Source organism: Phyllostomus discolor, chromosome 2, assembly GCF_004126475.2.
Source record: "Phyllostomus discolor isolate MPI-MPIP mPhyDis1 chromosome 2, mPhyDis1.pri.v3, whole genome shotgun sequence".
Taxonomy (NCBI): domain Eukaryota; kingdom Metazoa; phylum Chordata; class Mammalia; order Chiroptera; family Phyllostomidae; genus Phyllostomus; species Phyllostomus discolor.
In genome coordinates, this window is record NC_040904.2 from 128,311,513 (window position 1) to 128,338,278 (window position 26,766).

Sequence of the window (26,766 nt, forward strand, 5' to 3'; positions counted from 1 at the left end):
AAGAAACAACTATGACAATTATATGCCAACAAATTAGATTTACCTAGAACAACAGGTAAATTCCTAGGAACATGCACCCTACTCATACCTAATCATGAAGAAATAGAAAAACTCAAAAAACCCAAATTACTAGTAAGGAGACTGAATCAGTAATCAATAATCTACCAACAAAGAAAAGTCCAAGACCAGACTATTCACCACTAAATTCTACCAAACATTTAAGAAGAATTAATACCAATCCTTCTAAACCACAGGTGGCAAACACAAGGCCCGCAGGCCAAATCCAGCCCTCCACCTTGTTTTATTCTACCAGCACCTGATTTCTGCCAGCGGCAGCACGGAGCTCCTTGCCCCTGTGCCGCTGCCAGTGCACTAGTCACGTGTGCAGCGTGTGTGATGAGCTTACACACGCAGGAGCAGGAGCACAGTGGGAGCTGCATGGAAGCTACAGGAGAACAGTGAGCCTGTGTAAAAAGAATAATAGGTGAGACTGATGGGAGAGACTAGTAACTGCTTTGGGGCATTGAAAGACAAGAAAGACAAGAATTATGGGGTGCTTAAAGGGGTACTTTCAATTAGGCAAACATTTCATTTAACTTTTTAATAAATTAGCCAGATACATGAACTTCTGCAATTACATGTTATTTTTAAAAGGTACCTGCAAAAAGATATTTTGTAACCAGCAATCAGGGTCCCACTCATGAATTCTACATTGTTTTCCATGGATATGGCCAGCTCTGCTGTCCAGCAGCAGTGGCTACGCTTGCGCAATAACATGCTTTCAGGTTTATATGAAGTGGCCGGAACTGATTAATGGATGAGGATGGTATGTGACATGCCGGTGTCTCAGGTTATTAAACAATATGTTCAGCCTGGTTGCCCTCAAAGGGCTGATTGTAATGGTAATAACTGTATAAATGTAACTACTCCTTAACAACTTGCTTAAGTAAATTTCTCTGTAACTATTTCAAATGTAACTATTAAGGAGTAGTTACATTTATACAATCCTAAAATTACATTCGGCCCTTTGAAGGCAACCATGAGGCTGATGTGGCCCCCCAGTTAAAATGAGTTTGACACCCCTGTTCTAAACTCTTCCAAAAAAATAGGGAACATTTCCAAACTCATTTAATGAGGCAGCCAGTACTCTGATACTGAAGTCATACAAGGCCACTACAAGAGAAAACAATTCCAGGCCAATATCCCTAATTAACATAGATGTAAAAAAATTCAACAAAATATTAGAAAGTTGAATTCAATGGTACTTTAAAAGGATTATATACCATAATCAAGTGGGAATTATTCCTGGAATGTGAGGATGGTTCAATATATGCAAATCAATAAATATGGTACACCACATTAACAAAATAAAGGATAAAATTATAGTAACATCTCAATAGATGCAGAAAAAGTATTTAACAAAATTCACCATCCTTTCATGATAAAAACTCTCAACAAATTGAGTATAGAAGGAATATACCTCAACATAGTGAAGGCCACATGTAACAAGCCCACAGCTGACACCATACTCAATGATGAAATCTGAAAGCTTTTCCTCTAAGAGGAAGAACAAACATGGGTGCCCACTCCTGCCAAAGTTTTTCATCATAGTACTAGAAGTCCTAGCCAGAGCCATTAGGAAAGAAAAGGAAATAAAACGCATCCAAATCAGAAAATAATAATTAAAACAGTCTGTTTACAGATGACATGGTATTATATAGAGAAAACCTGAGAACACTGCAAAAAAAATCCTGTTAGAATGAATAAATGAGTTCAGCATAGTTGCAGGATACAAAAGTCAATATACAAAATCAGTTGCATTTCTATGCACTAACAACTATTGGAAAGAGAAATTTAGAAAACAACCCCATTTAAAATAGCATTGAAAAATACATAGGAATAAATTTAACCAAGGAGATAAAAGATTTGAAAACTCTAAGACTTTGATAAAAGAAATGAAGAAGATACATATAAAAGAAAAGATATGATGTATTCATGGATCGGAGGAATTAATATTACTGAAAGGTCCATACCACCCAAAGCAATCTACAGAGTTAATGAAATCCCTATCAAAATTCCAATGGTTTTCCACAGAATTTAAAAAAAAGCAATGCTAAACTTTGTATGGAATTACAAAGGATCCTGACTAGCCAAAGCAATCTGGAGAAAGAAAAGAAAAAAAAGCTGGAGGCATCCCACATCCTGATTTCAAACTATATTACAAAGCTATGGTAATCAAAACAGTATAGTATTAGGATTAAAACAGACATATAGATCAATGGAACAGAACAGAGATCCTCAAAATAAATTCATTCATATATGGTCGATTAATTTTTGACAAAGGAGCCCAGAATATACAATGCTGAAGGGACAGTCTCCTCAATAAATAATGCTAAAAAATATGGACAGCCATGTGTCAACAAATGAAACTGGACCCCTACATTACAGCACAAATATCACCACAAAGTGGATTAAAAACTTGAAACATAAGATTCAAAAGTCCTACAAGAAAATATAGGAAAGCTACCTGATGATGAGCTGGGCAATAATTTTTTTGACACCAAAAGCAAATATAAACAAGTGGGACTACATCATACTAAAATGTTTCTGCATAGAAAAGGAAACCATCGACAAAATGAAAAAGCAACCTACTGCAAGGGGAGAGAATATTTGCAAACCACATATCCAATAAGGAGTTGACATACAAAATATATGAGGAACTCATACAACTCAATAATAAAACAAACCAAATATTCCAATTTTAAAAATGGGCAAAAAAAGCTCTACAGACATTTTCCAATGAAGACATACAAGTAGTTAACAAATACAAGAAAAGGTACTCAACATCACTAATCATCAGCAAAATGCAAATCAATACCACAGTAAGATATCACCCCATACCTGTTCAGATGTATATTATCCAAAAGACAAGAGATAACCCGTGCTGGCGAGGATGTGGAGAAAAGCGAACACCTGTGCACTGTTGGTGGGAATGTAAACTGGTACAGCCATTTAGAAAACAATATGGAAGTTTGTCAAATATTTAAAAATAAAATACCATATGATTCAGTAAATCCACTTCTGGGTATATATCTAAAGGAAATAAAATCACTGTCTTGAAGAGATATCTGCACTCACACATTCACTGCTATTCACAATGGTGAAGGTATGGAAACAACCTATATGTTTGTTGATGGGTAAATGAATAAAATGTGATATATATATATTAGTATTTTATATCTATAAAATTCAGCCTTACAATAGAAGGCTGAATTCAGCCTGTCATATGCAACAACATGGATGAATTGAAGGGCATCATGCTAAATGAAATGTCAGGTAGAGAAACACAAATACTGCATGGTAACACTTATATGTGGAATCTAAAAAAAAAGTCAAATTCATTAAAACAGAGAGTCGAATAGTGGTTGCCATGGGCTGAGGGGTGGGAGAAAAGGGGAGAAGTTGGTAAAAGAATAGAAACTTTCAGTTATAAAAGGTTTGAGGGTCTAATGTATAACATAGTGACTATAGTTGGAAGGGAGGGAGGAAGGCAAAAGGGAAGCAGAAAAGAAAGAAAAGAAAGTTCTATCTCAAAAATAGGATTTCCATGCAACAACAAGTAAAATAAAATTAAATTAAAAATTAGGATTTCCTGTATGATGGTGTTCTTTCAAATGTGAATAATTTTAAAACTTACACAACTATTATTTAGAAGGTAATAAACTACTTTTTTAAGAAATGTCTATTTCTTTTTTGTTTTTAGATTTTATTTACTTTATTTTTAGAGGAGGAGAGAAAGAGAGGGAGAGAAACATCAATGTGTGGTTGCCCTTTGAGCATCTCCTACTGGAGACCTGGCCTGCTACCCAGGTATGTGCCCTGACTGGGAATTGAACCAGCAACCCTTTGGTTCATAGGCCAATGTTCAATCCACTAAGCCACACCAGCCAGGGAAAGAAATGTCTATTTCAATCACTTTCAAAATGTTTCTTAGTGGTTCTCAAACTATGTCTCCAAGGATAACTGGTTGGGATTCCTGTATCTGGACCAAGATATTCTGCTAAAATCATACTCAGCAGTCTTTTACTAATTCAAAGAAGTTAATAAATAAAACATTATCAATGTAAGGTATTTATCACTTTTTTTTCTTAAACCTGTGGCACTAATTAATGCTTTCCCTCAAGAATGCCAGAGGTAGATAAGGCAACAAAGAACAAATAAATTTTACTGGAAACAAGTAATAGCTAATCATGCTTTGTTTTCCATTCACATGTGTGATCGGAGCTGTGCTTTTTAAACTGCAAACCTCTAACATAATCCTAGGAGAGCACACCCAGGAGACACTTCACTCTTTCACCCTCTATAAGAGGCTCACCCTCTCCGCAACACAGCCACACTGTGGATATTACTGTAAGGCACAGGAAATATGCATGTTTGCTAGAAAATGTGCCATTCCAGGAATCAGATGACCTGAGGTAAACGTCTTGGATCTCAGTTTCTTCGTTCCTAAATGGAGATAATATTGTCCTGTCTACTTTGCAGAGGGCTCCATGGAACATGCATTTAAACAGTAGTGTAAATTAAAAAGTGCTGTACAAATATAAGGCATTATTATTATTATTAATTAAAATCTTCATTAAAAACAAAATGAGGACTTTATTAGTGCAGCTCAGTTAGTTGGAGTATTGTCCCATACACCAAAAGGTTGCAGGTTAGATTCTCGGTCAGGGCACATGTCTGAGTTGTGGGTTCGATCCCTGGTCCAGGCACATACGATCCCCAGTCCAGGTGAATACAAGAGGCAACCAATCAATGTTTCTCTGTCTTTCTCTCTAAAAGCAATGAAAAAATGTCCTCAGATGAGGATAAAAAAACAAAAAGAACACCAGTCCCTCTTGAATATTGGTACAAAAAAGCCCTTTACTCCCTGAACAGCAGGCAATCTGTGCTAAAATGTTTATCTTCAAGCTCACAATCTGATCATTCATAATTTCAAAAATGTTGAGATTTTTTTTGCTCTCTGGATTGGACCTAGACTACATCTTATATTTTCAATATATAACTACATTCAAGATTTAAAATATCCATTCAGCCATATCTCTGTTTCTAATTGAGAAAATTTATTGGTTCTTAAATTTGTCCATGGGGATTTCTTTCCCAAATAATTCAAAACTGGGTGAATGCCTTTCATTTATATGAGGTATTTATCCTCTTTACCACATTTACAGAAGGTTGCATTGCATAGATAACTTGTTCACACATAAAAATTACATGAGAAAAATATTAAGAGAGACAAGGTTAACTTTTACATACTGTAATGATCTTCATCACACTCCCTATAGATGATAATAATAATAATAACAACAACAACTAAATACCACAAAGTACTGTGTACTCTACAGTTAGGAAGAAAATGGTTACCACATCTTCCTAAGGATACCACAGACTCTTTCCTAGTACAAAGGTGAATTTCCTGAGCAACCAAGGCTCTTAAACTCTCTTCCCATGAAAAATTTAAAGAGAAGTAGAAAAGAGAGAGCATAAAGAAATGAGGTATTTGAAACTCTGACTTTATTAAAATGCATCAGTAAAAGACTAAGAAATCCCTCCTCTCTGTGCCACTTGTCAGCTAAGAACATCACTATCCAACCAGCTATACAAACCAGGAACTCCAAAGTCACTCCGGAGTCCCCCATCTCCCTCTTCCGCAGCATCAGAGCCTGTTCTCTTCTAACCCTAAACATTTCTAGAGTTCTCTCACTTCCTTCCACCCCCACTGCCATGATCATTGGGGTTGTTGTAATAACTTTCAAACAGGTCTCCCTGCTTCCAGTCTTGTCACTTCCAAGTCACTGTTCACAGAGCAGCCAGACTGATTGTTCTTAAACCAAAAATCTGATCGTGTCTGATCCTCTGATTAAAATAACTCGCCAGGGGGAAAAAAAGCCTAAATCTGTAATGTGGTTAATAAGACCCTTCAAAATCTGAGCTATGTGAAACTCTTCAGAGCCGTCTCTCAACCCCGGCTGGCCCCTCACACTCTGCCTGCTAAATCTTTCCAAAATCCTTGAAATCCCCTGAACAGGTCATACTTGCTCTCTATTTCTGGGCTGTAGGAACAATAGAGAAAGCAAAGAAATGGGGTTTGTTTCTCTCATTGGACAATGAGGCCACAGGCAAGCAGCAGCAGCCAGTGGTAAACATGTCAACAGTTCCGAGCCAGTACATCTGCTATTCCTTCAGCTCTCCCTCAGAGGCCCAGATGGAAGCCACAGACACTCACTCGTACTCTAGGCAAGAATAGAGTAGGCACAGAGACTAGAAATGGGGTGGGACTAATAAAAATAACAACAATAGCCAAGAGTATATTTACTTTGAACTAAACACTGTTCTAAGTGCTTTATACTTATTTAATTCATTTAAAGCTTTGAGGTAGACATTCTGTTCTATTCCTCATTTTGTGGGTGTAACTTGCCCAAGGTCCCATGAGTAAGTAGAAGATATAGGATTCAAACCCAGAGGTCATGTTCTTTAACCAGACCTACTCAGCTTCTCAAAAACAAGCAAAATTAACCCATGAAATATCTGCTAAACAGGAGCTCTGTCCCCAACCTCGGCTATAATTCACTATCCTGACACCGTACAGACCCACTGCCACCTTAGTTTAAGCCCAGGCTACTCTTAGAACCTCCTGACTGGTCATCCTGATGACACCCTCACCTTTCTCATCCAGCTTACCCCTCATACTACACACAGCCTCAAAGTGATCTTCTAAAGAACCACAACCTGATGCTATCACTCCCCTCCAAGGCTTCCAGAGCAATCCGAATAAATCCAAACTCACATGAGAGTCACCTGCGGAACTTTTTAAAAATGCTGATGCGTGGGTGCCACCAGAGATTCTTCTGATCTAACTGGTCTGGGTGTGGCCTGAGCCAGCGAGAGGGGTACAATGTGCAGCCTGGGTGGAGGGTACTGGCGACCTGCCCAGTCTCATTTGCCACAGCTCCTCATCTCCCTTACTGGACCCCAACGACAGCAGCCTGCTCCACCTTTCTCTCACGCCCAAGCTCAAGCCTGCCTTACAGCCTCTACATCGTAAACCCATCTGTTTGAACCAGTCTTTCCCTTGATCATCGCTCAGGTTTCAGCTCAAATGTCACTTCCTCCAGGAGGCCTCCCTGACCTTGGTGAAGGCTGTTTCCTACTGTGCATAATTAAAAACAACACAAAGGTATGGGGAGGCTGTTCAGTTGAAATAAAAAGAAGATGGAAAAGAGGATAAAAGATGGAAGAGGGAAAAATAGAGAAATGTTAGCTCAAAATTAGGAGAAAACCATCACCTTACTGATCTCTGTGTTATTAATCTATTACCAAAGAATTTTTTCTAATCATGTTCCCTCTAGACTCACTCTTTCCTTTCTTAAGTCTTTATGATTTCTTTCCCATTTTTCCCACTCCTCTGTTTTCTCCTCTTTCCTTTCTCCTGATCCTCCTTTTTTTGTTATTGTTCTTTTTTTTTTTTTTTAGCTTAATGTGGTACTGTTGTGATCAGACATGATTAAGAACAAATCTAGCTTGGGTGGCAACAAACCAACAAACAAATAGCTACCATACAGAACTCTATGAGAATATTATTAGAGGTAGAAAACAATTCTGTGGGAGCTGCAGTGGCAGAAAGTAAAAGGGGAGGTTGCCTTCCCAGGGCAGTCTGGGAAGGCTCCTTGAGGAGGGCTATTTCAGAAGACAACTGAAGGATTAGAGGAAACCAGTTTTGGGGAGACCCAGGAGAAGAGTTTCCTGGTTGGAGGGAATGGTAGGTGCAGAGGCCCTGAGTGGCAGAGTGGGCCACTCTGCATAACTGGCAGGTGGTCGGGATGGCAGGAGCTATAGAGATGGAGTGTCCAAGATAAGATCCAAGAGGGAGGTGGGCCTGGAACCATAAGAATTTGGGGTTGTGTCCCAGGTGCAGTGGGAAGCCACTGAAAGGGAATGTCTTGCTAAGATTTTAGTTTTAGAAGTCCAAACTTTTTAATGTATGGAGAATACATTTAATGGGGTCAGAGTAGAAGCCTGGAAATCACAATAAAATCTCTGTACTACAGGGAAAATGGAGTATTAGGAAGTTATGGGATTAGGAATTGGGTTGTAGAATGTGGTGATGTTTTATCCAGGCTTTTACTTTAAGCATGGAATTTGGACAAGCAGAGATTTGGAGATTAGGTCATTCTACACAAGAAGCAAAGTATGGAGAGTAAGGGGTGTGAGGTGAGTTTGGAAAGTGGCCACCTAACTTACTTAGTATGACTGGAGAGGAGAGTATCCGTAAGGAGAGAGACATGTACTTTTTTGCCTGATACTATAAGATCTTGAATGCCAGGCCACATTACTGGGAGTTTGGCTAATACATAGAAGGTTCATTATTTATTTTGAAGGTTCATTGTTTATTTTATTTAGGCATGTGTTAATTTGCTATAAGAAGTCTTCCGAGTTCTTGCTTTTGTTTTGTAGAAAGATTAGTAGCTTCCATAGTCTATTTTTAGAAAATAAGATGTCTGAGATGTTAGATTCTTCAGATGATTCGCCCCACCCCATAGTCACAGGCATTTCATCTCTTACCACTCACACTGTAGCAACCCAGAGCCTGCATGTATAATGGTGGCTCCTCAGTAGTAGCACACAGAGAAGGGTTCGTCTTCTTTGCTTCGCTCATTCATTTATGTGACAAGCCTCCACTGAGCGCCCACACTATTGTAGATGCTGTTTGTCCTGAGGCCCAGACTGACAAGTGACTACTATTCTCCACTTCTCCTGGGGATGCATCAGTCCATTATATCTACAACTGAGCAGGCTGACCTTGAAAACCCAACAAGGGTAGCTGCCACTCCTCAGCACCAGAAGGGAGTAACAACAGCACAGTCAGCTCTGTAACAAAGTTTGTTTTGAAAAGAGTAGACTACCAACAATTTTCATCCCTGGAGATCAAATCAAGAGTCTTTGTTGTTCTCTCATTTTCCTTTGGCCACTTCTGTGTTGAGTTGAGCTGTGTGTTTTCCTGTATTTCCTGTCTTTCCTGTTGTTTGTTTCTCTGGGATTGGACGGACGTAGAGTGCCTGTGAATGTATCATACCAAAGGGATTTTTCAATCAGTTTATAAGAGAGAAAGTCTTGCTTAACAAGTTCCTTTCTTGGCTATAGGAAAAGAGTGGGGAGGAAAGTACACAGTGGAGCAAAGAAAAAGGAAGGATGACATGGGAAAAGGCTCTCAGCCAGCAAAGTGCAAAATGAAAACAGGAATTATTTCAAAATAGCCAAACAGTATCCTCTGGTGATTAAAATGAAGATGACAAACTTCAGAGAGCAAAATAATGGTATTAATTTTTCATCCAAAGAACCAGAGGAACTTTTTTTTTTACCAAGTACCTAAACAAAGAAAAATAGAAGTTTGTAAGTTTTCCAGAAAGCTAGGTGAAGGTTTTATTTTATTCGTTCATCTATGCAACTTTTTTTCATAGTAGCATTGAATAATTTTACTATAATTAGTAACGAATCTTTTTTTCTCTTCTTGTGCCATACTCCCCATTCCCCAAGCCCTGCCCTCTGCCGCCTCAGAGGCAAATTATATCAACAATTAGTATTTCTGTGTCTTTCTTTCCATTCTGGTTACATCATGCGCAATAAAGGTAAACATATTTATAACAAAACATGTTGTATAACACAATACACTTCTCCATTATGCTGGCCCTTACACTTAAAAATTAATAAACACTCTATACTCCTACAAAATTAAATGCCTTTGTATTTCAAATTCTTAGTACAATGCTTATCAGCCCTTGAATTCCTGGAAACTTGTAAGGATAGGTCAGAAGAAACAAGGTACCACAAAAGCACAGCAAATAAGTGCTGCAAAATGATTATGAGAGCTTATCTGATTTCGTAAAAGTTGGCTGTGAACAGTTTCAGCCTCAATCCAAACTTTTCTCTCTTGTAAGATTCAACATCTGAGGTAAAACTGTATACCCCTAGGATCTTAATGAAGGCTTCAGACATAAATTGATATAAAATGGTATCAAGTTAAAATCTACCAAATCTAAAAATTAATAAAATTTTCATGTAAGTCAAACTAATAACAAACCAAACAATTTGAATAATGCCAAATGTATTAATTTCCACTACATTTAAAACGTGGAAACACTGACATGATCTTATTTTATTCAAAGCTGCCACGAACTATAAAGAACCACAAAAATTTTAACTAAAAGAAATGAGTGCCCTGGCTGGTGTGGGTCAGTGGACTGAGCACTAGACTGTGAAGCAAAGGATAGTCAGTTCAATTCCCAGTCAGGGCACATGCCTGAGTTGTGGGCCAGGTCCCCAGTAGGGGGTATACAAAGGGTAACCACACATTGATGTTTCTCTCCCTTTTTTTCTCTCTCCCTTCCCCTCCATCTAAAAATAAATAAATAAAATCTTTTTTAAAAAAAGAAATGAGTGAAATTTCAAGTTATGTTTCTTAGTGGCCTATAAAAAATATTTAATTGTTGAGTTGGAGATTTGTGTATTTCCTTAAAAACTCAAGTTTCTATAACAAGTCCCCAAATTATCTGTTTTTTAAGTATATGTTATTGATCATGCTATTACAGTTGTCCCATTTTTTCTCCCCTTTATCCCCCTTCTCCCTGTAACCCCCCTTCCTCCAGCATTCCTGACCCTTAGTTTGTGTCCATTGGTCATACATGGAAGTAATTTGGCTTCTCCATTTCCCATACTATTCTTAACCTCCCCTTGTCTATTTTGTAACTACCATTTATGTTTCTTATTCCCTGTACCTTTGCCCCCATTCTCTTGTCTCCCTCCCCACTGATAACCCTCCATGTGGTCTCCATTTCTGTGATTCTATTCCTGTCCTAGTTGTTTGCTTAGTTCATTTTTGGTTTTGTTTTTTAGGCTCAATTGTTGATAGTTCTGAGTTTGTTGTCATTTTACTGGTCATATTTTTTTATCTCCTTTTTCTTAGAAGTCCCTTTAACATTTCATATAATAAGGGCTTATTGATGATGAACTCCTTTAACTTGACCTTATCTGGGAAGCACTTTATCTGCCCATACATTCTAAATGATGGTTTGCTGGATAGAGTCATCTTGGATGTAGGCCCTTGCCTTTCATGAATTGGAATACTTCTTTCCAGCCCCTTCTTGCCTACAAGGTTTCTTTTGAGAAATCAGCTGGTAGTCTTATGGGAACTACTTTGTAGATAAGTGTCTCTTTTTCTCTTGCTGCTTTTAAGATTCTCTCCTTATCTTTAATCTTGGGGAACTTAATTAGGATGTGTCTTTGGTGTGTTCCTCTTTCAGTTCAATTTCTTTGGACTTTCTGAGCTTCCTGGACTTCCTGGAGGTCTATTTCCTTTGCCAGTTGGGGAAGTTTTCCTTCATTATTTTTTCAACTAAGTTTTCAATTTCTTGTTCTCCCTCTTCTCCTTCAAGAAATAAACATTCAACCAGAACAGAATTAAGAAACAAGAATTCAAAAAAATGAGGAGAGGCTTAGGAACCTCTGGGACAACTTTAAACGTTCCAACATCTGAATCAGAGTCAAATTATCTGTTTGGTAACTAATATAATAAGGACAGCAAAGGGGAATGGAATCTCATAGGTTTTAATATCATGTATTTGTATTGCTTGACCACAGGATGGGGACTGGTTTTCATTCTGTATTTGATAACATACTTTTTGAAACAAATCTAACCACAGTAATAATAGTATCAATGAGGAGACATACGCCTGACTCCTTAGCAAAAAACAAATGTAGGGTGTGAATATATATCACTAAACTCTAATGAACCATAATATCTACTCAGGCTCAACACCTGGCCCTGTGGGCTCTGCTTGCATTACATACTGTGAGCCCAATCACCCTTTGCTAGCTGCACGCTCTTCCACTCGCCCAAGCCACCAACCCCCTTCACCTAGACAATTACCCCAGCCTCCTGACTGACTTCTCTGATCCCTCCTTGGTCGCCTATGATCCATTTTTTCTACTCCAAAGCCTGCGAAATCTTTAAAACTATCTATCAGAATATGACACTCACCTGCACATTTTCCCTTTGCTCCTCCTCCCTTTTATCCTTCCTTTCCTGAACAGAGAAGTGGGATGAACAACATCCTATTGTTCTTTTCTCCTTTTCAAGCTCTGATGAGAATGGGGCTAAGAAAAGCGGTCCCCCAAATTTGCATATCTTTACTAGTGATGTTCTCCTACATTCAAAATTTGAAACAGAAAAATGGCAGGTCACTAACACCCCATGTTTGATGAACCCAAGCTTCCAGAACACTGATGGGAAGAACCAGAGATGCAAAAGATGAGGAAGGAGATACATGGCTATTCCAAAGTCTACACCTTAACATTCCCTCATATTTTAGACAAAGCTAATCAATTCAGTCATCCATTTTTCTATATAAAACCAGAGAGAATACATTGCTGGGGACTAGGAGCTCTTGAGACTTTGGAATGTTACCTGGAAACCTTCAGCAGAAGCCCTGCTTTACCCTCCACTAGAGTTCAGTGGAAATAAGACCAGAAACATGATCATGGCGTACACTTGGCAGGTAAAGATGCTTAAAAGTATACTTGTACCCTTGTTCCTCAAGTACAGTGCAGGCAGTTACTTGCCTGCCCTCTATCTCAACCCTCAGAAGGCAAAGCTATCCTACTTTTTGTTTCTCCACTACCTTCGTCAGAGGCAGGTACTTGTGTGCATTGTTTATTGTCTTCAGGTATTCAGGAGCTGCTGCTTTGTTGCCACACATTTTTGGATAGTACTCCCAAGTTCAGTCTGTACCAAAAATTAATAGTAACTGTAGTTTTTAAAGAAAATACTAAGATATTCTATTATCAATAGAAACTGAGCAAAACAGCAGATATGAGTATACTTTTTAAAAAAACACTGTTAATTTGTGGGTAAAAAAGAATCTAAGTTTTAGGTCTTAAAATGTTAAGCCTTAAAAAAAATTACTTGTTTTAAAACATATTAGTCCTTTGTGTTAGCCAACCTGCAAAATGACCCATTGATTCTTGCACACTCCTGTGTAGCCCCCCTACTCCACCCCACCCAAGGTCCTGTTGTAACCAACAGGATATTACTGACAAGGGAGGAGTTTGACTTCCAAGACTAAGCTATAGAAGATATCATGGCTTCCACCTTGCTCTATGGGCTTGTTTGCTCTGGGGGAAGGCTGCCCTCCGTGCCAGAAGGACACTCAAGCAGCTCACAAAAGGACCCAAATGGGAAGGAAGTGACACCTGCTAACAACCAACACCACAGTGTGTGAGTTGTGTCGGTCTCAGCCTATTGATAGCGATGCTGTCAGCTGGGAATGTCTGAGGCAGTCGTCTGGGCCCCTGTATTACTTGTGGCAAGCCCCCATGGGCATTGCCTGGACTGAAGCCAGCGGTGTAGCTAGACTGGCCCTTGTGGTTCTTATTATGATCGCAGGACACACTTCAGCAGAGGATCAGAGAACTCTGAAAAACAAGATGTATTACTCACAGATCCTGGAGGGTGCATGGCACTGTTGAGAGCCACACAGCAAGGTCATGCAGAGAGTGAGAGGAAGGAAGTGAGGGCCTGGGCTCTGCCTTTAGTGTCTGGGGCGGGAGGCGGGTGCCTCAGGTTTTACGGATTCACTCTTTATTGGTGAATTTAAGAATTATAATAATTTAGGGTGTGAGGATTACGGCATGGGAAGGGAGAAGCAGGGTCACTTAAGTGGTCAGTTATCTAGGTTACCCAGACCTTTTAAAAAGGGAAGTTCATGGTTGGGGGTAGGGTGGTCTAGTTGTTTTGCTAAGAGCTGTATTATACACCCAAAAATATGTTTATTCAAGATGGATATTTTTATATGGATACTTTGGGAATAAAAAGCTTAATGCCAGCCACTTACATCACAATCAAAAATCTTAATTTTAGGCACTTACACCACACGAGTGCACCATCTTGGAAGCAGATCCTCCAGCTCTATCTACACTAACCTTCAGATGACTCTAACCCTGCTGGCATGTTGAGATTTTATGAGACCCCAAGACAAAGCTATTCATCTAAGGAACTTCCAAACCCTCTTTAATTAATGTACAAGTTTTCTGTAAGTCCGTGGTTGCCAACCGTTTCGGCTCCAGGGACTAGTTTTGTGAAAGACAATTTTTCCACAGACCAGAGTTGGGGGTATGGTTTCAGGATGATTCAAGAGCATTCCATTGAAGCTCACATCCTGCTGTGCAGCCCAGTTCCTAACAGACCATGGATGGGGTCTGCAGACCCCCGCTGCAAGTGATATTACTTCTGCATATAATTCCCCTTATTGTGACATCTGTTATGTTTCCATTCTGAAATTATATGATAGCACATTACTAGGTAATTTGGGTAATGACATATACATTCATGTCTCAGCACTTGACCTAATGTGAATGCCAAAACATAATTTTAAAAGGCTAAAAATGGGGCCCTGGCTGGCATAGCTCAGTGGATTGAGCTTGCACTGCGGACCAAAGTGTCACAGGTTCGATTTCCAGTCAGGGTACATGCCTGGGTTGCAGGCCATGATCCCCAGCAACCACACATTGATGTTTCTCTCTCTCTCTCTTTCTCCCTCCCTTCCCTCTCTAAAAATAAATAAATAAAATCTTAAAAAAAAAAGGTTAAAAATGTTGGGTTAGCCAAAAAAGTTCATTTGGTTTCTTCTGCAAGAGGGCCCTAGTAGCACTTGTCTTTAACTTCATTTGAAACAATTTTGTTAGATGGTATGGTGACAGCTGTCATATCAATGCACATAAAAAAACCCAAAATTGGTGAACTTTTGTGTAGCCATTTTAATATTGAAGATGGAAGAAAATATGCAACATTTTCAGCATATTATACTTTATGATTTCAAGAAAGGTAAAAATGCAACAGAAATGCAAAAAAATATTTGTGTGGTATATGGAAAAGGTTCTGTGACTGATCAAATGTGTTCATGCTGGAGACTTCTCATAGGACAAGGCTTCACAATTCGGCAGACCAGTTGAACTTGATAGTGATCAAATCGAGACATTAACCAAAAACAATCAATGTTATGCCACACAGGAGATATAGCCCACATACTCAGAATATCGAAATCAATAAAGTTATCAGTAAAAATGAAAAATGTGTCTTTTATTTTATGGACAAAGCTGAATGGACTTTTTGGCCAACCCAACATAATGCATACACAAATATATGATGAGCACATGTTAAAGACATGTAACTCATTATAAAAACAGCACAATGGCAAAGAAATTAACATAGTGCATTTTTAAAAATTCTGGTACAAGACTGATAAATTGCATACACAACTAGTAATATTCTATAGGGCAATAAAACATAAGGTTTGGGGTTATCTTTTCTATCTGTGAAAAATCATTAGCCTCATAAAAATTTTCCGTAAGTTATAACTTTAACAGAGTGTGAATACTAATTAATAGTAAATACTAAGTAAAACAAAGCTGCATTTTCTGGATAATCAGATGACACTTAGGTCTTATTAGACAATGTCATTTTTTTTTAAGATTTTATTTATTTTTTTTAGAGAGGGAAGGGAGGGAGAGAGAGAGAAACATCAATGTGCGGTTGCTGGGGGTTATGGTCTGCAACCCAGGAATGTACCCTGGCTGGGAATCGAACCTGGGACACTTTGGTTCCCAGCCCGTGCTCAATCCACTGAGCTACGCCAGCCAGGGCCAACAATGTCATATTATGACTTTGAAAGATTATACCTTCATTTTGTTATTTTATTACCCATTTTCGGGTCATTTTTTAATATAAGTAAAATTCTCATTCAGTTTTCCATAATGATAACTATACGTCTCTCTCCCTGAAAAATCCTCCTAATTGAAAAGCCAGAACAGAATTTGGATGTGGTATCAGTTACATTCCGAGTTCTTTTCCACACCATACTCACACCCTACGTTAGGGTCCTATGCCAAACACTGACTTAGGTCCAGAAGTGGTCCTGCTTGGACAACAGTCTGAGGGCATAAACATATCCACCTTCATGCTCATCACAAAGCCCAGCAGACCTTCCTCCTAAAAATGTACTGATTCATATTTTAAAAAACAAAACAACAACTTCACTATGTACCTACTGTGTACAAGCAGCTGTGCTGGGTTTGTTATAGTGAACTGTGTTCTATAAAGGAAATCTGCATAGTCGAGAGAGAATGCCCCAAAAGTCATTTAAGAAATAAACACAAAAAATCTATCACAGTTGCAAAACTGAGGAAGGAAAACAAAAAGGATTAGAAGAAAAAGCATGCCAATGCTGGTAGCAAAGGATGGGTGTGTTGGAAAATAAACAAAAAAAACCATAGAAGGAAACAAACAAACAAACAAAAAACAGGTAATAAGGGAACCACTCAATATTAACACGGTGACTGGTCATGTGTTCTCTCACCAAAAAGCTAAATTAATTATACAGTTGATTGAATTTGAAGGAAAACTCTAAGCAATACAGAAAGACAAACGACTGCAAATCATTTACATCTGAGTTGAAAACAGGGGAACTCTGAAATATTACCAAAGGAGCCTAGCAGTCCACCAGTATTTAATATTGCATGGTGTCCACTTGAGAGGCAAAATGGACTCTTATGCAATGATGACTTCCCCCATCCCCACCTCATACTTAAAAACCTTTAGGAGCTTCTTGTTTGAATGAAATTCACACTCCTGTCCAGAGTTTACAAGGCTCAACAACATCTAGCCCCAGCCTGCCTTTTCCTCCACCCCCATCCTCTCCCCTTTGCTCTTGAAGCTGCAACAAAACAGCTTCGGACAGGTCCTAGGAAACACCGAGCTCCTCCCCATCTCAGGTCCTTCGGATTTACTGGGCTCTCTATGATGCTCCTGGCTTGGCTAACTCCTTCTTATCCTTCAGTCTCATCTTCAATATCATCTCCTTGGACAGATTTTTGCTGACTACTCTATCTCAAAAAGCCTCACCCACACCCACCCACCAACACCCTATTATTTTCTAATATAGTACCCTCATTTGTTTCCATGGCAGTAGAGATCTTGTCTATGTCATTAACCATTATGTCCCCAGAACAGTGCCTGGCACACACTAGGCACTTATTATTATTGAAAGAATGCATGCAGTCAATGTGAACAGTTAGCTAGTGACCAAAGAGGGTCCGAGGCAATCCCTAGAATAGTTGTGAAATTTCTAGCAGCTTCTTGGAAGGCTAACTGTGACTCCTGGTAAACCATGGCCAGTGGGGCAATATCAGCCTTCATCGCTGCAAACAGTTTCAGGTAAGCCCAAAATACAGCTGGTTCCAGCCTGACTCTTGGGAGAGCCTGAAGATTGTTCTTTCTTCCAGAAACCCTAGGACTTGGATCCTAGGGTTTATCAAAGCCAAGGTTGGGGCCCAAAGGGGGATTGGATGCCTTGGCCAGATACCCACACTTCAGGGTCTTCATGCCCTTGCAGACCACTTCTCCCCACCCCATACAGATATGCTGCATCTCCACCCCCCCACCCCCACCCCCACCACCCCTGCTCCTGGCTCCATGCTCCTCACCAGTGTTCAGGGGGAGAAGGAAAGAATTACTGGGAGATATGAGAGGAGACAACAATGCTGAAGGATAGATACTACCATTCATTGAACACTCACTTCTGTCGAGTGAGGCACTTACATGTAACATCACACTGACCTCAGAACCTAAGTCTTCTCAACCACCCCAGGAAGCAGATTAAAAACATTTTTTTTCCCATTTTACAAGTTGAGCAAACCACTTGAGGTCACACAGCTAGAGGGTAGCAGAGATAAGATCTAGACCTATATTTACTACCTTTAAAAACTATATTATTTCTGGCACCATCTATTTTCTTTACAGGCAGTTTAGGGGCAAGGGTGAAAGCAGAGAGGAGGCTAATGCCACACTGACATCATGCTCCCGTCTCTAATATTAGAAGAAAAAGTTAAGAAAGGGGGAGAAACAAGTAGAGAAATGAATAACAGGAGACAATAAAGAAGTCCCCCACCTCTACTCTCCCCTCCCCCCACCCCGCCCACCATGCTTCTTACCAGTCCCCTACCCTTGGCCTTGAACATTCACCAGCACCTGCCTAACAAGAGCCCTCTCCTGGGTTACAGGAGGGCACTTCTGCTCTGACTGCAGCCCCATGGAAACACTTCACTCTTGCAATAGTGATGACTTATTGGCTTCCCTAATTGAAAGTCAACATATTTTTCCATAAAAATAACATTACCTTGTGGTTAGGATTTATAATACCCGTGACTTTTTTATTTAAAAAAGAAAGTATAATAGAGATCCACTCATCTGAAACCCAAAATGCTCTGAAAACCCAAAGTTTTTTCTTACCTCATTTGGCAGCAAAACCTGACCTGACCTGAACTCATTTGGCCTGAATTCATTTGGCGACAAAACCTGACCTGAACTGACATGAGGCTATTTATAGCTTTTATTTATCCCACTAAGTGTGAATATTCATCAGTTTCACTGCAGAAGTATTAATGTGTTTGATTATAGGATCCTTCTCCAGACCACACTGTAGTGCTATGTAACAACCACTATACGCACAATATTATCCTTCTCAAAAAAAGAAAAATCTAAAGTCAGCAAAATCTGGCCTCAAAGGTTTTGAATACAGAATTATAGACCTGTATTTATTCAAATTTAACTTCTTTGAACCTTGGGTTCATTGCAAGTCTGAAATTAGATCATAAACAACATCATTTCTTTGGGAAAATACATTTTTACTTTCAAGCAAGCAACTTATAAATGAACTTTTGGGACACCACTAATTCATGCGTTAGAAGCTATATAAAAATATAAATAAAGTAAAACTCTTCATGATAAAAGGTTTCCATCCTGCAAAAAAAGTGATCAGATTCTGGTTCCCATTCCCACAAAATCTTTAGGGAAGTCTCCAGGTTCTGAAAAGAATGGCCCATCTTCCTGGATCCCTCTGTGCACTGAGGAGACGCCTGGAATATTAGAACACAGACCAAGGGAAAAGGGAAGTAACACTAGAAATTGTTAACTGCTTCCATCCTGTCATTCTATTCATTTATACTTTTTCCAGGATTATGGTTTTATGACTTTTACTGATTCAAAGTTAACCTTTCTAGCATAAGGAAAGCATCAAATGCCCCTTTCAATACAAGATGAGTTCAAGGGAAAATCCCAATCTTCTTATATTCATCTTACAAATGTGATGAGTCTTGTAGCTTATTATCTTTCTCCAATTTTGTTTTGGCTACTAGACAAACCAGGGCCAAAAGTGTAGCTTAGTTCTAGCATCTGTGTAGAATTTTATACTAAATGTTCTTTGCACTAACCCTACTTATACCAGTCTTATTTTTCTCCTGACCTTACTTTCTTTTTGTCCCATTTCCTCATCTACTTATTTTATGTAGTATGTACATATGTGTAAATTTCCTCAAAATCTTTTTGCATTAAAGTGGAATACAAATTAATAAATAAGTAATGTATACTTAATAATGTACTGGCAAGTCTCCATTTACTTCCAGTTATAATGACGTAATAACAGAACCCTAAATCATTCTACTTGATTAAGTGCATGGATTTTGAGCCGTAATTAACACCTTCTTAGGATCCAGCAATTCTACTTCCGGATATTTATCCAAAGGAAAACGGCAACAACAATATGAAAAGATATATGTGCCCCCATATTCACTGCAGCATTACCAGTAAGCACCAAGATAGAGAAGCAACCTAGATGTCCATCAAAAAATGAATGGATGAAGAAGACATGGTACATACACACAGAATGGAATATTAGCCTAAAAAAGATGAAATCTTGCTACTTGCAAGAACATGGATGGACCTAGAGGGTATTATGCAAAGAGAAATATGTCAAAGACAAATACTGAATGATTTCACTTATATGTAGAATCTTAAAAAAGTGAATAAACAAAAGAAAATAGAGGCAGACCCATAGATATGGAAAACTAGCTGATGGTTTGGCAAAGGGGAGGGCAGGTAGGACTAAAACAAAAAAAACATGTTTATATATAATTTCTTGCTACCATCACCAGGAGATGTCTTGGTGCTATATAGACACTACTGCACTTGAAAGAAAAATACAAGAAAACCTTCCATACAGAATGCCCATGACCACCATTCATGACATGAAAACAATGATAAATTAGGGAAAGCAAAAGAAGCACCTTAGCTATGTTCTGTTTCAAACACACACACACACACAGTCATGCAAGATAAGTGGTTAAGATTTGACCACCACGCTGCTGGAGTGCAGAAAAGGCCGAGTTTCCAGCCTCAGCACTTGAGCTGCCTGTCCCTGTGCCCCACATCTCCAGACCAGCAGTTACTTCCCCAGAGCACCACATCCGAGTCTGAGATTGTGACATCCCCACTTCTTACACCAGGCCCTCCTGCTTGCTGGAGTTACTGGAAGACACTGGAGTTACCGAAAGAAGATGGGGAAGCCCCAAAAAGTATTCATAAAACTCCCCTGAAAGCCAAACACTTTCTGTTCTACTACTACAACTGGCAATTACCCTTTGATTTTCTTTTCAGTAGTTCCAAAGGACTAGAATTTTCCCATGTACAATCCATACTTCCAAATAGTTGTGCAGTTAAAATTTCTGAAGGAAAAACTTAGACTTTTAGTAACAAATGGTAATCAAGATTCAGAAACAGTAAATTAGGATATAAGACGTAAGCCTGCCCTCCACCTGCCCCAAGCTATAAGAACCATGACTCTACAAGAAGCAACAAGGGGTTTACACGTGCCCTACAACTAGGAACTTGCAAATTCAAGGACATTTTAGATATGAGTGAGTGGCAGCTAGGCCTGGGGATCTGGTTTCTTATCCAAAATTGGACTCTAGCAGAATTTGATTAGAATATATCACAAACTCTCCAAGACTAAAATGAGACTGTAGAAGAAAACCACTGTTTTAAAAATGCAATGGTTAATAGTATATATAGCATGGCATAAACTGACTTCTTCTGATGCTATACTATTATGATGCCAAAGCAAAACAAAACAAGATTAGGGAAGATTTTGCAATGTAGAAGTTTGAGTTTTTAAATAAAACTTATAGATGAATTTTTTTATTAAACCACTAAAAATTATAATATTTGATGTTACCTGGCCTTTTTAGTTTTAATTTTACCTTGCAAAACTTTGAGAATTAAGATGCTTCAAAATTCTTTTTTTTAAAGACTTTATTTATTTATTTTTAGAGAGGGAAGGGAGGGAGATAGAGAGAAACATCAATGTGTGGTTGCTGGGGGTCATGGCCTGCAACCCAGGCATGTACCCTGACTGGGAATTGAACCTGCGATGCTTTGGTTCACAGCCCGTGCTCAATCCACTGAGCTACGCCAGCCAGGGCTCAAAATTCTTTAAAATGATAAATTATGACTATTGCCATCGCAGGAAAGCTGTATCTATAAAGGTATGGTAAGCAGAATTCTAAAGATGTTATCCCAAAGATTCTCATCCCCCTCGTTATTCAACAGGGCACTAAACCCAGATACTGCTGTGAAGGGAAAAGGACTTTGCCTTGTAATTAAGGTTACTAACCAAATGACTTTAAAGAGATTATCCTGCATTGTCCAGGTGGGCACAATGTAATCACATGAGTATTTAAAAAACAGCAGATAAGGCCTGACTGGTGTGACTCAGTTGGTTGGGTGTTTTCCCACAAAGGGAAAGGATGCTATTTGATTCCCAGTTGGGGTTCATGCCTGGGTTGCAGGTTGAGCCCCCCGCTCACCTCCGCTGTGAGGGCCCATAACAAGAAGCATCCAATAGATGTTTCTCTCACATCGATGTTTCTTTCTTTCTCCCTTCCTCCCCCTCTGTCTAAAAATAAATAAAAAAAAAAACAGCAGAAGAAAACAGAAAAGAATGGTGGCGGGGATATTTGATGCACAAAGATTCCGCACACAGTTGCTGACTTTGAAGATGGAAGAGGGCCATGAGTTAAGAAATGTGTAGCTGATGCCCTGGCTGGTGTGGCTCAGTGGATTGAGTGCTGGTCTGTGTACCATGGGGTGGCCTGTTTGATTCTCAGTCAGGGCACATGCCTGGGCTGTGGGTCAGGTCCCCAGTAGGGGGCGCCTGAGAGGCAACCACAAATTGATGTCTCTCTCCCTCTCTCCCTACTTTCCCCTCTCTAAAACTAAATAAAATCTTTTAAAAAAAAAGAAGAAGAAGAAAGAAATGTGTAGCTGAGGAAGATCCCTGGCTGACAAGTAATAAGGAAGGAGGACCTCAGTCCTACAAGCACATAGAACTGGATTCTCCCCCCAGGAGCTCCACACCAGGCCTAGAGATACTTTGACATCGGCATTATGAGGCCCTGAGCAGAGGACCCAGAAGAGCCATTTTGTGCCCAAACTTTTGACCACAGAAATGGTGACATGATAAATGTTGTTATAAGCCACTAATTTTTTGGTAATTTGTTACAGCAGCATCAGAAAACTAATACAGATGTAAAGCAAAAAAGAACCAAAAGATTAGTACTTTTAAGTTTGTTACACTCATTTATCTTTATTTAGTAATTTCAGCTAAAGCACAGAACATTACATTGAAACAAAACTGGAATATAAGTGTGAAATTGAGACAGGCTAGTAAGCCAGGACAAGTGTAATAGGAAACTGAGACAGAAGCTGAACAAACTGGCCAAGTGATTTATAGCCAGATACAGAAGATCACCAGGGCTTCATGTGCCTAGCAACGGCAACACTGGTGCCAAACCTCACCACAGGGTGGCCTTTCCTCCCCCGGCATATCTCTGGACATGAGGTTTAGACCCCCTGACCTTTCATATTGTTGGTTACCTGACTTATACCCCCCTGACCTTTCCTCCCTAGAGATAATATCTAGGCCTCAGTTGTATTTCAGCTCCAGGCCCAGAAAAGCAGCAAAACCTGGTAAGTGATGCCAAGAAAGCTGCAATGACTAATGACCCCCTGCCCTGGTGCCGACCAATCAGTGAAGACTGCAACCCTAAAAGGATACACCTGGAACAGCTAATGAACCATCTATTGAGATCCCCCCAGCCTTCAAAAACCATCAAAATAAAGATCCCAGTGCTCTCTCCCTCCCAGGACCATTCTCAGGCTTGTGCCCTTTCCTTCTTCCTCTTCTTCCGCTCCCCCACCACCCAGCCGGGCCACAAACATGTAGCCCCTAAACTCTAAGGGTCCCCACGAGACTTGCAACCAGGGGAGCAATGCGCGGCAGCAGATCGTCCTGTACTAAACCCCGAACCTGTCCCCAAGGCCCCTTTTCTCTGACTCTCCAGTGAGCTTTCAGCAGCCCCACCACGGCCCACTTCTTTCCCATAACGTTTCTAGAGCCAGAGCAGCCCCACCCAGGCTCTCTCCTGTTGTTCCTTCTGTGTTAAATAAGCCCTTCCCTGTTTCACTGTCCCAGCTTTAATAAAATTCCTCTCAAAATCACCTGGACTTGTTGTGAAATCTTTCCTGCATGAAGTCAGGAATCTACACACAACAAGCTGGCTCCAGGCAGACCCACTCTGGGTCCAGTCCATGTCTGGTAACAAAATCATCAATAGGATTTTTTAAATAAAAAATATGTTGCCAATATAACACTGTATTGATTAATCTCAAGTACTACCTTGAAACAGGAATTTCTGCCATCATTTCTAAGCAGTTCAAAAGAAGGTTCAGAAGGTAAAATGCAAGGATTTGGAACACAAAATGTGGTTATCATTACTATAAATCTCATTTGTTATTTTATCATGGCCTTCAAGTATACACCACACTCACTAAATTATATGAATAATTTTAGATTTGTATTATTTAAGAAAGAACAAGAACCAAGGGGACAATTACACAGAAAATTCAATTTAATATAAGGAATAACATTCTAAAAATTAGAGCTTTCCAGCAATGCAATGGATTGCCTTTAAAAATAAGAAATGTTGTAAAACTCTTACAATTCCAAGAAAAATTGGCCTAAATGACCTCCACATTCTATTCCGACTCCAAAATTTTGATTCCATCAACTTAGTAACAGAGTCACATTGGCTGCTACAAGAACACCAGCAATGTCAGAGTACCAGTTAAATTACTGTTATTCTACAGGCCACATAAACTCATTAACCTTTAACGTTAGGTAAGCAGGGCAACAGTCACAGCAACACAAATGATTAGCAGTCTCAGTTTCTAAACAAGAATAACACATAGAAATATACAAAAATGAAACTATTTTAAAGAGCAGCCTTTTATTGTTGATTCTGCTGAATTCCTTTTCAAATGTGAAATTTGGATGTACCTTTCTGGTTCTTGGATAGATAAGAATGGGAGAGAGACCTGACTAATCTGCCAGGGTGAGAAGGAACCTGGAACCTAACTTGTTAATATTCTTACTAGTACCAATTGCCCCTTCAAAACAAAACCAAGTGAACAAGACCTTTCCCAGCAATCTGTGATTGCTAATTTACAGAAGATGGGCAACAGGCTATTGTAAGAAATGCCAATTTGCCGGATATTCTTTCCCAAAGACAAATAAAAGTGTTTGTGTAAGATTCACATTTCACTCAGGTTCGTGTTTTGTTTGGTTTGTTTCCTTGCAATTGGCTGAGTTTCACTGGTTTTGGTAGAGCAAAGAGGAGCCAATCACTTCATATTTACCTTTCACTAAGGCCAAATTGGACAAATACAAATAAACGCGTCTTTCAAGTGTACCTCAGTCACTCTGGCGCCGCCTTTGCGTAAGGTGCAGGAAAGAAGGGAAACTGCCCTTGGGGCCGAGGGGTGGCTTGCCGCCTCCCAGGCTGGGCTGCACAGGACTGCCAAGCGCCCCGAGGCAAGCTCGGTGCTTATCTCCTGTTCGCACAGCGCCAATGCGCTCACCAGTTCCTAGAGAAGGGATTCTGAGAAAAAAGAAGAGAGCCCAGTTCCCTAGAAACATTAAGTTAACACAAGGGATCTGGAAACGAAACAGCAGATGCCCGAAAGCTTTCCCCTCGACTGTTTCCTGCCTTCTTGGAAAATCTCTGCATTAAAATAGATTGGATTACCCAGCACTGCCAGATGCTACTCGAGAACTACATTTTGGGCTAACAAGAGACCAAAGTTTGCCATCTTTTAAAAAGCTTTTTCTTTCCTGGGTGGTTTGAATAGTGCCTTTGGTTTGTAGATATCAGTAGGACCCAAAGCTGAGTTTTTGCATTACAATACATAACTTTCAATAACATTGACTTGCAAATCACATGGCAGGCAAAGTAGAAAGGTGGACCGTGGACCGCGTATAAGAGTTCAGAATCGGAGATTCCTGTCTCTGGAAGCTGCTCAGAAAGAGCCGAGTCCAAACCCCTTATTTTACAAAGAGAAAATAATATATGTTTTATTTCTAAGCCTATTCACTTTGACCCAAGCTATGAGAACACAAAGGAATAAAACTATCTAATAGCATTTCCAGAGTCAAAAACAGAAGCAGGAAGGCTCTGAGTAATTTTATCAGCCTCCTCTTTCTAAACCCCACCGACCCTATCTGCAAATTAATCTCATACAATGTAATTTGTAAATTCAAACCAAGATTTAAAAACCACACACCTTGCGAACAGTGGGCCATAAGAACAGAATTTGTTAGACATTCATGTTATCTTTACTTTCATATTTAAACATGTTTAATAGCTGAGATTAAGATCCAAGGTTCCTTTGAGATACCAGATTTTACAGAGGAAATAACGTTTGTACTGCAGTCACACCTTCCTTGACATTTTAACTTTTTTTTCTTGATAACTTTTAACACAGGACATAATCCTTTAGCCACTATATTATATGTCATGCTTTCTAGTAACTCAGACAGTAACCTACAGTCCTGAAAGGATTCTATACTTTTCCCCAAACTTGGGTGTATGAGATGGGGAAAAGATATTCTCAACCAAAATAAAATTAAATATCTTTGCCCATGCATAAAAACAACAGAACTCATTTTAAAGTAAGGCAGTCAGACAAAATCATTTCATCTGTAATAAAGCCAGTATACAGCTCTATGAGAATAGTAGACCTAAATATTTCTGTTTTAACAACTCACATGGGATACACAAAACTCTATCATTCCTTCCTGATATATGAAAAAATAAAGGGCAATTTCATAGTAACTTCAGTGCTTGCTAACTTAATGGTTGAACTTTCAGAAAAGCAAGTAAAATTTCTAAATGTTTATAAGAAAGCAAAGAAAATGCTGCAAAAATTATCTGGCTGGCATGACAGGCCATGGAGAAAGCCAGAAACATTGCAGGAGTAACCAAACTACAGAGCTATTTTAAAACCGAAAGTCAAACAGCTTTTAACAGGTATTAAGTATTTTATACAACAAAATTATCCAATGCATATAACTTTTTTGATATCACAAATAGACTTATTTCTAACTATTAGGGAAAAAACTACAGTTACATAAAAATAACTAAACTGCTGTGACAAGAATATCCACACAATATTATTAATTGGCTTTTTAAAAAATGACCAGAGAATTTCAAAATGACTATGAATGATCAAGTGTGACTCCTGTATTTTCTAGGTAGGTACTGATGTTAATAATATGGCCTTCATAGAAATATATTCCATTCTATCTTATTTTCATGTGTTAATCACAGTAACAAACAATCTACAAACAAAAATGAATTGAACTCAGAAAGCTTCTTTTTAAAGCTTTTATTAAAAATAAAATGTTTTGTAAATCATACATTAAAGAAAAT

The 26,766-nt window shown here is 39.1% G+C and overlaps 1 protein-coding gene across 3 annotated transcripts in view; it reads right to left on the minus strand.

Annotated features, from left to right (window-relative positions):
* Positions 1–26,766, minus strand: part of CRADD (CASP2 and RIPK1 domain containing adaptor with death domain) — a 188,183-nt gene that overhangs the window by 105,744 nt on the left and 55,673 nt on the right. The gene's annotated exons all lie outside the window — the stretch shown is intronic.